The sequence below is a fragment of the Nelumbo nucifera genome, chromosome 1 (assembly GCF_055504915.1).
Source record: "Nelumbo nucifera cultivar China Antique chromosome 1, China Antique-T2T, whole genome shotgun sequence".
Lineage (NCBI taxonomy): Eukaryota > Viridiplantae > Streptophyta > Magnoliopsida > Proteales > Nelumbonaceae > Nelumbo > Nelumbo nucifera.
The window spans coordinates 113,444,820-113,457,222 of record NC_142649.1 but is presented as its reverse complement, the minus strand read 5'-3'; the positions used below and the strand labels follow the sequence as shown (position 1 = coordinate 113,457,222).

Sequence of the window (12,403 nt, the reverse complement as noted above, 5' to 3'; positions counted from 1 at the left end):
CTGAAACCCTAACATTCATCTTTTTCTCTTGTAAGAGCAATATGTCCAAAATAACGGGCAAGTGCAAACGAATGCATGTAACAGCCACCCAAGCTACTGAAACCCTGCAAAGCACCACCTCATAACACACCATGATATGCGAAATAGTATTGCAGGCAATTGCACATGGCAGGACCAGCATCAGAGAGAATCCTAGAAACACAAGTGGATCAGGGAAAGACACTCTGTCCAATACAAGTCTCCTTGTGCCCTTCCCGCAACTACCTGAGTTGGCCTGGCATAACTAACTGAGATACCTTTCTGACAAGGATATTCCCGTGCTAAACGTGTCCTTGCTTTTCTTGCACACCCTAAAGGTGCGCAAAAGAGAAGATCAACTATAAAAAGGATTAATTGAGAAGTTCCCGAAGCAAAAATAAAACAAAGATCAGACCCCACTCGGCATACTCAAAACACTCAGAATCATCACAATATTCAAGCATAAGGCATCTGAGCCACCATAACTGCCACTCTCATCACAAGGATAGTCTCGCTCTCCTCCCTTGTCTCAGTATAGTAGAACCCTAACTCCCTTGATCGCCAGATCAGGAGTCACCACTCATTCTCCAACTCAAATCTCATCATTCACTACAACTTTCAGAAATTCCACAGACTACAGCCGCTCCATCATCCCACATCCAACTCAAATCTCATTCCCTAACTCTCAACGTTAACAATTGAAAAGCATGGACCGTTTCAATAATATTTTACTATTCCGTAGACATGCCTGTCAATCCATGTTTTTCCCACTTGTCGAGTCAGAATCCTGTCTGCCTATGATTTGTATTCCAATTCCCACGGCCGTATCCATGTAAAACTGATACTTCACAAAGAATTTTCTTTTTCAAACGATAAAAATTCCAACCATAAACAACCCAAACCTTCCAAAGCCGTGGAAGATACAATAAACTAGATAGACCTCTGAAACTCATTGTAAATATAATCAGAACCTTTGTCTGCATAAACTGAAAGGAAAATCCAAATAGGTAGGACATGTCTCCTAAAATGGATCAACCCAATAAACACCGTGCAGAGAGCATAAGACGAATAATTTACGAATTGAAGAAAAAGTAACGCATGGGGAATCAAATCAAAACAGGAAGATGAAAATTTGAGAACCTTAAATATTATAACAAATTTAACTTGAGACCCTGAAGAGCGTCCAAAATAAAAACGATCATAATAAATTAATTAATTAAAGTTAAAATTGAAACTCTGAAACTCAACATCGAGCTACACAAACCCTAAGAAGGATCCATCAAACGCAGATAACAGGAAAAGGAAAGATAGTAATTATTAAAACGAACATGTAAACCTGACTAATTTTTCTGGTAGAATGTTGTCAAATTTTAGGGTTTCGAGCGTATAGAACAAATGTTAAATTCAGTACACCGATGAAAGAGGAAAAAAAATGAACAAATAGAAATCCATCAGAGCACCAGAGATGAATGGGAGATAACGCTAACCTGTTCGAGGAAAAGCCGCGAAAAACAAGGGAGATGATCACAGCCTCCGGACGGCAGACGAAAAGAAAAAAGGTGAAAATTTTGGGAATGACTCTGGAAAGCGTCTTCTGTTTAAAAAGCTTTCATTTCTCTTCCTTCCTTCTCCTTTGTCTTTCTTTCCTTCTTCTCTCTCTTGATATCATCCCATCCGAGTCGATATTCGATAATCGACAGGTCCCGTCATGCACTGGAGCAATCTTTATTTGACGAGGATCGCCTCCCTTTTACGTGCAATGACGGAGGTGTCCCATCAGCCTGCAACGCACTTACGCCGGTCTGACATCAATCAGGACTTGAGGACTGAGGAGATTAGTGGAGTCACGCCACGTGATGACTGAGAACAAGATCCATTAACACGTAACATTGTCGTAGAATAATCTCTGTGAACAAACCATTGGATTGGGATTTTTTTATATGATAATTGATAGTACGTGTCTATATCTCACAAACCATGTGCACAATACCCCAGGTTTCTAAACAACAAACAAGATTACAAGAAGCTTCTACGATCCATCTTTCTATAATTTTTTATTTATAAAGAAAATTTTCAATTTAGTACCATGAACTTTGCGGTAGTGTTACAAGTTACTATCCGTTGTGAATATTCCGTCAGTTAATGATGTTACATATAATAACATTTTGAAATTCTAAAATAATCCTTCTAAAAAAACATTGTCTAAATCTAAAATTTGAAATTTGAAAAGTTAAATTGAATTTATTAAATTCATTAATATATATTTATTTTAAAAAATTATTTTTCACATTAGAAAAATATTATAAATAAAATATTAATAAAGGAATAATTATTTTAGTAATTAAAAATTAAAAATTTTTATATGATATATATTATATATTTTAACAAATTTGATATACTTTAAGTTAATATTAGATTTTTATAAATTATTATTTAATATTTTAATTTGTATTTGAGAATTTAATGTTTAGTTGACTTTTTGTTAGTTAAAAAATTTAAAAAAAAAAGTAAAAGAAAATTAATTTATATAATAATTAAAATATAATAGATGCATATGTTTAGTGACTTAGACTATTGATTGATGCATTATAAATAAAATTATATGATATCTATGCATCTTGATATATTAATTATAATATATTTCTTCATATATATCACTAAAATATACGTTTTCTATGTATTTATATACTATTTGTGATTATTTTGATCTTAAATTTAATGATATTATTGTATTTATGGAATTTGTATGTATTTTCCTAACATATTCACGCATTTTCATATTTTTTGTCCGTATCCATGCATTTCAAAAGCGTATTTGTATTTGAGTTGTTCGATACAATACCTGATACCGATACTTTAATCATTGGTTGGATTAAATTTTCAGCATCTGAAATTCAATAATTTTACTATTTTACCCATAAATTAGACTATTCGGTTGCAGTGGCAAGAGAAGAAGAAGAGAGAGAGAGAGAGAGAAAGAAAGAGAGAGAGAGAGAGAGAATGTTAGAACTCGCCGCTGCCGGTTCGTTGGAGGAGTTGCAACGGCGAGAGAAATAAGAAGAAAGGAGAGAGATCTAGAGAGAGGTGGGAGTTCAAGGGTATTTTGGACTTTTGGTCAGGTCTGGAACGTATTTGAAGGCATTCAACACCTAACCCATGTCTTATTATTTCAAACCTGAAAATGATTTCAGACGTCTGAATTAAAAGAAAATTGAAGAGCTAGTAAGCTTATACTCTCTAGCACGATTGGTAGCTGCTGGCCGTCCGATTTGCTTTTTTTGCGTGGATCATGACTCCTTGTTTTGGAAGTTTCAATACGTTCAAAATTAAAAGCTCTTTGTGGAAGTACCAAACTGTATAAGACATTTCTTGGTGTGTTTGGCGCAATGTACAGGAAGATTGTCCTCCATTCTGGAAACTCTAAATAAATCCATGCGACATTTCTCTCTCACTTTCTTTTGCAGTCGCAATTTGGGGCATTGAACTACCCTATCGTTACTTTAATTTGTTTCTACTGCACTCTATTCTCTCTCTCTATTGGAATTTTATTGAAAGCTCATCTACCTTCTTCCCTAGGAAAGAGAAAAAAAAATGCACATTTTCATTTGATGTTTGTTGTTTATGCTACAAACAAGGCAACAAGAAGGGCAACTGCCTGCTAATGAGAGAGGGTTCGAGTAGGGCAACTGCCAACTGGGTGGAGCGTCCCCGATTCATTGTCTCCTCTTAGCTTCTTTCTATTAGAATTACAAACTTCACCCTATTTTCCTGTTTTCAATGGTTTATTTTGCGTCAGGCCGTCAGTGCAATAAGGTGAAGGAAAATCGTTGGTTTACTAGTAGAATGATTGTAAGTTGTGTGAAAATTCAGGTTTTGATGAGTTGCTTTGCTAAGAAGTATCGGGTAATTTAGTAAGCTTATACTCACTAAGTCACTAGCATGATCGGTAGCTGCTGCTGAAGTTGATCCCGTTTTCGTTGAAACTCCGTTTGCATTATCCAAACCAACGTTTTAAAAAATGACCCGGAAACGGAACTGTTCTGCCATCGGTTTCCGGGTCAATAGTCTGGTTGTTCAGTTCGAATAAATAGCCCGTTCTAACAGTAAAATTAAAAAATAATTAAAAAAAACAGTAAAAAACCATTGAATGGGTCAATGAGTTGATAGTTCGATCGCCCGGGTCAACGGTTTGTTGACTTTTTCAACGGTTTTTTACTAGATGTCGGGTTTGAGGTAAAATGGAACCGGTTGCCTGGACGGTTCCTAAGCCGAATGGTCTGACTGTCTGGGTCAACGGCAGTTCAAAAACGTTGATCCAAACTAAAAAAGTAGATTGTCGATACTTAGATACAAGAAAACTTTGGTTGATTACAAACGGAGAAAACTAAACAAGAAAATTAGGGAAAATTGGAATTGATTCGAATTGTGGAAAACAAAGGAATGGCGACAAGAAAATTATATGGCATTTAAAGGGCATTTGTGTCATTTCACATGCCATTTAACGTCTGTTAATGATTTTAGACTAAATTGATAGTTTTAAAAAGTTTGTGTACTGCATTCATGGTTTTCAAAACCGGATCGGACTAGACGGTCGGACAGGAAAAACCGGTAACAAGTCAGCCCCCGGTGTCTGGTTTTACTAAAAACTGGAAATTGTTAAAAAACGTTGAAAAGGTCAGAAAATCACTAACCCAGGCGGTCGGACTGCTAAACCGGTTGACCCGAGTAGCGGTTCGCGGGTTTGTATTTTTATTTTCAATGTTTTAAATAAAAATAAATAAATAAAATACCTAGTATATCCCCAACCCAGTTCGAATCCCTTACTCCCTTTAGCTTTAGGGTTAGAACTTCTAACCCTTCCCGAGTTCCCTCCTCTCAACCCTCACACCTTACCGACCAACTACCTATGACGGCCAGCACCTCTGGCGTCCGACGGTGACACACACCGACTGACAACAACCGGTGAGCTTGCAGCGATGAAAAGATTCACCCTCACCAACACTTGCAGTGGTGCCCGACGAAAAGACTCACCCTCTCCAACACTTGTAGCAGCGTCCAACGGCGAAAAGACTCACCAGCACTTGCAGGCTTGCAGCGGCAACTTGCAGTCTAAACCCAAGCTTTTTTGGAAAATTTTCTATATTTTTTGGAAAATTTTCTATATATATTTTTTATTTTTATATTTAGATATTTTTATTTTTTTCATATGTTGTTCTTTTTCCTATATTTTCTGTGTATATTTTATATTTTATTTAAATTTCTATGGTATCTTTTATTATATATAAATATTTTTTATTTTTTTATTTATTTATAACATCACGGGTCGAATCGCCAAACCGAAAAATGGTGCCCTAACCGGTTCGTTCTCCGGGTCGATTTTAAAAACCTTGACTGCATTGACACATTTTAAAATTCGGATAATAAACTTAAATTTTCCCAATTTATAAAGAGATTAAGGTTTTACATTCAAATTATTTCTATCATACTTTATTACTTTACCTATAGTATATAAAGCTTTTCTATATATTAAAACAAAACACGCTAGGTCATTAAGTCTTTCCTTTCCCAAAACCTCTTCCTCTCCTTAGAAAATCATGGACAGCTTTTTCCAAGGAGATACATTTTCTATTCCAATACCTCTTCCTTCTATTTCCTCTTCCTAATGAGAAAAAAAAATACTAAAGTTTATGGATGGACTCAACAATAAAAACCCCTTTTTTACTGCCTTTATATGTTTTTATATTGGATATCAAAGGTTTGTAGTAATGAATAGAAACCGTTCAAATCCTTGATGCACATTGTCATCTCTGAGTATCAACTTCACTATCAAATGGAACCAAGTGAACAGTGAAGGAGGAGGATCTTTGGGTCTCAATTTCACTAGCCACTTTCTTTGTGGTATCTTTTTAACGAGAATAGGAGTCTGGGATCAAAATTGGAATGTGATTTTGATTCCTGTTTCTAGTAGAATGACATTCCCCCATTTGAGGAAATGGCTATTCTATCCTCCCACTCCTAGGAATGAGAATCTCATTTCAACGAACAGAAAGAAAGTGATGAGAAACAAGTGACTTAAACCCTCCAAACCTTATTTTTCTTTACTTAGATGCTAACTCTCTTTATGAGTTGTACATATCTTATGAAATCTAATTCTAATTCCTATAACCAGACACGTAGGGAAAATAGGTGATTCCAAATTCAACCACAAAATCAAACGGACCTTGAATATTAACAAGCTAATTGTAAACCTGGATTAGCTGCACTTGATGGCTGCGTGGCGGTTATTTAATCAATAATAAGAGATAGGAATAGCTGAACTTGATAGTGGTGTTTGCGTAGGTGCAGGACCAATCATTTTTCTCCACAACAGCCTATGGCCCACAACCACTCTATCTCTCACTTGCATTTGTGTCTGTCATAGAGAAAAATGGTTGGTCCCACAATTTGGAAAACAACTATCAAGTTTAGCTAATTTGTTCTCCAATAATAGTGCTTCACTCCACCTACACAACCATCAAGGGAAAAAATCGAGATTTGCTCCTAATAGAGCCCACATTACACTGATTCAAGGTTCAAAGTATGGACATATATCAGCCGATACGTATCGTTTTGGGACCCCTTCAATATGCCCCTATAGTGGGTGTATCGGGGGTCTGACCGGTTCAGGGGATAGAGGAGACCTAAACCGGCCCCCTGAACCGGTTTCAGAAAAAAAATAAAAAAAAAAACTAAAAAAAACAGCATCGATTCGCCTGATACGCCCACATATCAATATTTTGAACCTTGCACCGACCTCACAGCCCATTCCACAGTGTATTGAGAACATCCCCCCATGAACAATAACACAAAGTATGGGAGATGTTTCCATTTTCCAATGTGCAACTGGAATAAGTTGTGAGATTGGTTTGAAGCTCTGTGAGGAGCAGATCTGGACTCCAAGGGAAAATGGGTTTTTTGAATGTTTGTAATGCATTACACATTATCATGGAGGACGTGGGGTAAAAGAGTATTTACAATCAATATAGGACAAATAAAAAAATTGAGTGGAGCCTGCACAAAAAGCTCCCAAAACAACCCAAGTTGATCCTTCCGAACAGCTACAGTTTGCTTACCTCTCATCACTTGTCCTGTGTAATAACTTTAGGGAAAATTTCTGATAGATATACTCTATACTTTAGGTTGAATGCTAATTTAATATCCAAACTTTAAAATGTGACAATCTAGTATTCGAACTTTCAAAATGTGATAATTTAGCACCTACCATCAGTTATGTATATCACGTTACCTCATGTGTTATTTAAGACTTTTGAAAATGACAAAATTATCCTTAAAATAAAACACATTGTTCATTATCTTCTTGAAACAGAGCCCAAACTCTCAACAATCCAGACCATACGCTAAACGACAGATATTGTTGTGAGCGCTGCATTGCATCCCTTTAATTATCGTCGGTAATGGCTCCAATTGCCTTTTTCGATGATTCTGGGTTTGAAGGTTGTGTTATTCTGAACCGGATTGACTTCCTAGAGAGGATCAAACCCGGCGTCTACAGAATGGGAAGTGGTTACCTGTTCAATCGGTTAGGCGTGCAGTGCACTAATGAAGGATTTTCTGGTCTTGAATTTGCTTCTGGGATTCCTGGGACCGTAGGTGGAGTTGTTTACATGAACGTTGGAGACAATGGACAGGTAATCCTTCTCCGACCTGCTTGGAATTGTTTGTCAAGAAACCACACCAGTGAGGGTCTATGATCTTTTATATGTTTATTATATAGGAGATTGTCGATGCCATTGATACAATTGAGATTGTTACAGTGGATGGGAGGCATCAAATTTTGTACAGAAGTGATCTTGCCTTTGGGTACCGCATGTCACCCTTTCAAGCGATGCAAGATTTGACAGCAATTGTGGCTGTAACATTTCATCTGTTGCCTTCAGCATCAACAAAGGAGCATCAACAAGCATATTTGAAGAAGTAACAAGGATTTCAAATTTTGCTTCTTGAATTCTTCATTGTTCTCCTCAGAGATGCCAATGGGATATGGTTTTATTTACAGGAGGCGATGGTCTTAGCCTGTGCTGGAACGAATTGCTGGATCGGTGTTCAAAAATCCTCCTGGCATGGGAGTTTCAACAGGGGAGCTTATTGAGAAGGCTGGACTGAAAGGCTTCAGAGTCGGCAGTGCAGAGGTTTCCAAAGTTCATGCTAACTTTTTCATCAATACCGACAGCTCAAATTCCCGAGAGATGCTTGAATTCATTGGCTTGGTTAAGGCAAAAGTTAAAAAGGAATTTGGAATACAACTCCAAGAAGAAATACAATATGTTGGTCCATTCTGTAAATATTAAAGGATAAATTAGAGATTTGTTGATAAATCAGAGAGAGAAGAATCACAGAAAGCTTACCAGCTCAGCTTTAGGTGCCAGAACCATGAGGGTATAAAATGGCAAAACGACAACTGTTCCCATTGAGAGGAAAAAAAAGGAAGGAAGAATAATGGCCGTGGTGAGCACTATGCACTGCCGCTGTTCGAGAGCTTGAAGAGGATGAACAGTGGCGGTGAACAGTAGTTTAGGCCAACGAGAAACATTGAGTCATCAGTCTTTGAGTTAAACGCATCTCAGCACTCATCAATCTTCGAAGGAAAAAACCAAGAAGGGCATTTCTTACACAGTTGTTGCTGATGGTTGATAAAGAAAATTAGATGACACTTGAAGAGCATTTATGTCTTTTTCCATTATACTTAACGGCTGGTTAAAGGTAGGTACTAAATTGTCGCATTTTGGAAGTTCGGGTACTAAATTGTCACTCAACTTAAAGTACAGGTAGGGGTGGATACGAGCCGAGTCAAGCCGAATATTTGACTATTCGAGCTCAACTCTACAATAAAATATCAAGCTTGAATTCAGGCTTGAGCTCGATTCTAACTAGAAATATCAGTTCGAATTTGGCTCGAATAAAAAACACTTGTATTCGAGCTTGGTTCGGCTCGAGCTTGAAATGAACTGAGCCTACTCGAGCTCGAATCCAAGCTTACCCGAGCTCGAATACTATGTTTTAGTCTGTAGTCTGGGAACTAAATACTAAAAATTACAGAGGAATCTGTGAAATGAACCGAAATCCCTGTAGAACCCATAAGAATTACAGAAGAATCTATAAGATGAATGGTTGAACCTAAAGGCCCTAAACTAAAAATTACAGATTTCAAATACCTTTTTAATGGTGTGGATGCAACTTGCAAGAAGAAGAAGAAGGAGGAGGAGGAGGAGGAGGAGGAGGAGGAGACCTGGAATCGTAGAGTTGCAAACAATAGGTAATCAATCCTCTTCGGTGGCGGCATCTTCACATGTTGCACACTCGCACAGTCGCACTTGCTCTCTGCTCGTCTGTGAGATTGTGACTTTTTGTGTTCTCAATCTTCTCTTCTCACTTCTCAAGTTCTCAAACTAGTTCGGCAGTTCATGATTCAATCGAATGTTATGAGGATTTTTTCTTTCCCTCCCATCCCATTAGACAAAGTAAGAAAATATAAAATACAATAGGGACCACAATATAAGTGGGTGTACACCAATAAACTTAAATATAAATTGTATAATTATATATGAATATTATATATAAATATAAAAATTATATATATATAGGGCTCGAATAGGCTCGCCAGCCTAACGAACCGAATTGTATACTATTTGAGCTTGACTCAATTAATAAATGAGCTCGATACTTAGGCTCGAATTCGGTTCGAAGCTTGGTCTGGACTGAGCCAGCCCGAACTCGAATAGCTCGTGAAAAGTTCGATTCGCAACCACCCCTAAGTACAAGGTACCTATTGAGAATATTTCGATAACTTTAATATGTTTTACTAAATGGCTATAATTCATAAGTTTTACATTTTCATTTTATGCTCAAAATGATGAAATGCCTCAGTTTTTTTTTCTTTGGAACTGTACGACTAAACCTGGCCATAGGTTATTGGACTTTTATACATTACGGTGAGATTAATGAGTGTGAATAGAGCATAGTACACGTGAGGTCACATAGAGCCTTTATATGAGTTTGATCTCATGTCGGATGCTGAGTGATCATGGTCAGCATTGGACTAGATATGGTTAACGAAGAATTCATACAAACCTTATTTGATTAAAGCCATATTTGATATACTCCATTTTCTCTTTCTAGACCCCAAATTGATCATATCGGCATCATATTCCAGAAATTTGATTCATTTTGTACCCTTTAGTCAATGATTTGTTTTCCAAAAAATGTAGAAATATGGGATTATTTTACAATTCTAATTTGTAATCAAATATTTTAGCATTTTTATGTTAGGATTATATTTTATATTAGGAAAAATCTATGATGCAGAAAAGATGTGGTATGGGAAGAGTTTTGATCAATCAAAATCCACCCATGAATTTTGATATATAACACCTGATTGAATTGGCTACCACGTTTATGATTTCAGTTGACTAGTCATAAATTTTTCAAATATAATATCTTTTCCATATCATAGTCGAACCCTTTATATTATTAATCTATATTATTTCAATAACACTTTGGTTTTAGAAGAGAAATAAATGATTGAAATCCCAAAACATTAGAAGAAATCATGAAATATTGGTTGAAATAAATATCCCATTGTATTTTGATCAGAATAAACATATTTTGCAAATGACCCAATAGTTGAGATGCCCAGTCGTTGCCCCTCCAAAATGGAAGTGGATGTTCGAATATGCAAAACTGTAGGCTCCATGGTATGGTCAGTGGACCTCAAATCAGTCTTCCTTTCTCCCCACCAAGAGTCCCCTACAATGGGTATTGTACTGTTGTGTAATACAAAAAATGGGTAAATTGATGAAACCTCCTCTTAAGTTTTTGGTTATTGCTGAAACCTCCCCTGAAGTTTGATAACTGCAATCACCTCCCCTAAACTTTATGACATAGTTACAAGTAGACCCCTTTTGTTAAAATCTGTACTATTTACAAAAGTACAATAGTTATGTGGTTGGTTTCTGAAATTTTTACTAGACTAAAATACCTATCTCTAATGTTTGAATCATAGAAGGAGCAGTGGTGAATATGTAATTTTGTTTTCCCATTTAATTCCCGTCAGGAAATGACTTTTCTTTCTCATTTAATTACAAAAAAAGGGTAAAATACAAAAACCTCCCCTGAGGTTTCTGACAATCATAAAAACCTCCCCTATAGTTTTATTTTAGCCTCCCCTGAACTTTTTAGAAACTCGACAAAAGCCTCCCTTCCACCACTATCCCAGATGGAAAATGTTAGACCGATGCACCAGTTTTTTTCCAAATATCCATTCTACCCTTTTATAAATTATTTTGCATACAAAATTATTGAAATAATCCCATTTTAACTCAACAAAAATACATATTTTAGTAATTTTGTATGCAAAATTACTGAGATGATCGTTAAAGGAGGTTTTTGTTGAGTTAAAATGGAGTTATTTTAGTAATTAATTTTGTATGTAAAATAATTTATAAAAGGGTAGAATGGGTATTTGGAGAAAACCAGTGCATCAATCTAACGTTTTCCATCTGGGACAGTGACGGAAGGGAGGTTTTTGTTGAGTTTCTTAGAAGTTCAAGGGAGGTATTTGTTAAAATGAAACTATAGGGGAGGTTTTTATGATTGTTAGAAACTTCAAGGGAGGTTTTTGTATTTTAACATAAACTTCATTCTTTTTGTTCATAATTGTAAAACAAGTCAATGGCAATAATGTTATTTAACATTCCCATTTAATGCTTGATAGGGAAAATACACAAAAATCCCTTTCAATAATTGGAAAACAAATCATGGTAATTGTTGAAACCTCCCTTGAAGTTTTTAATCATTGCCCAAACCTCCCTTGAAGTTTTGTAATTGCAATCACCTCCCCTAAACTTCATGACATAATTGCAAGTAAACTCCCTTTGTAAAATCTTCTAACAAGAGGCATGAAAATGTCTAAAATGCCCATGTAATTATTATTGAGGTTGTTTTATACATAAAAAATCATATAAATGTTATGAACAATAAAAAAAGAGAGTTTAAAGTTGCAATTTTACCTTTGAGCAATATGAAGGACATTTGGAAAATACATCAATTCCAAAAAAGAGATTAGAAGGGATTGAGGTAGTGATTGATATGAAGAAAAAATTGGAAAGTAAACATTTTGGTCAAAAATAACTACATGGGTATTTTGGACATTTTTGTGCTTTTTGTTAGAATATTGTAACAGAGGGTCTACTTGCAATTGTATCAAAAAGTTCACAGGAGGTGATTGCATTTACCAAACTTTAGGGGGGTCAACAATGATAAAAAAATTTATGAGAAGTTTTAGAAATTTACCTTTTCATTTATTTAAATTAAAAAAACTAAAAGTACA

The 12,403-nt window shown here is 35.9% G+C and overlaps 1 protein-coding gene across 1 annotated transcript in view; it reads right to left on the bottom strand.

Annotated features, from left to right (window-relative positions):
* Positions 1-1,674, bottom strand: part of LOC104588186 (NEDD8-conjugating enzyme Ubc12-like) — a 29,025-nt gene extending 27,351 nt beyond the window's left edge. Inside the window, exon 1 of the mRNA XM_088892792.1 lies at positions 1,506-1,674. The gene's annotated coding sequence lies outside the window, so the exon portion shown is untranslated. The remainder of the gene's footprint in view (positions 1-1,505) is intronic.
* Positions 1,675-12,403: the final 10,729 nt, after the last annotated feature.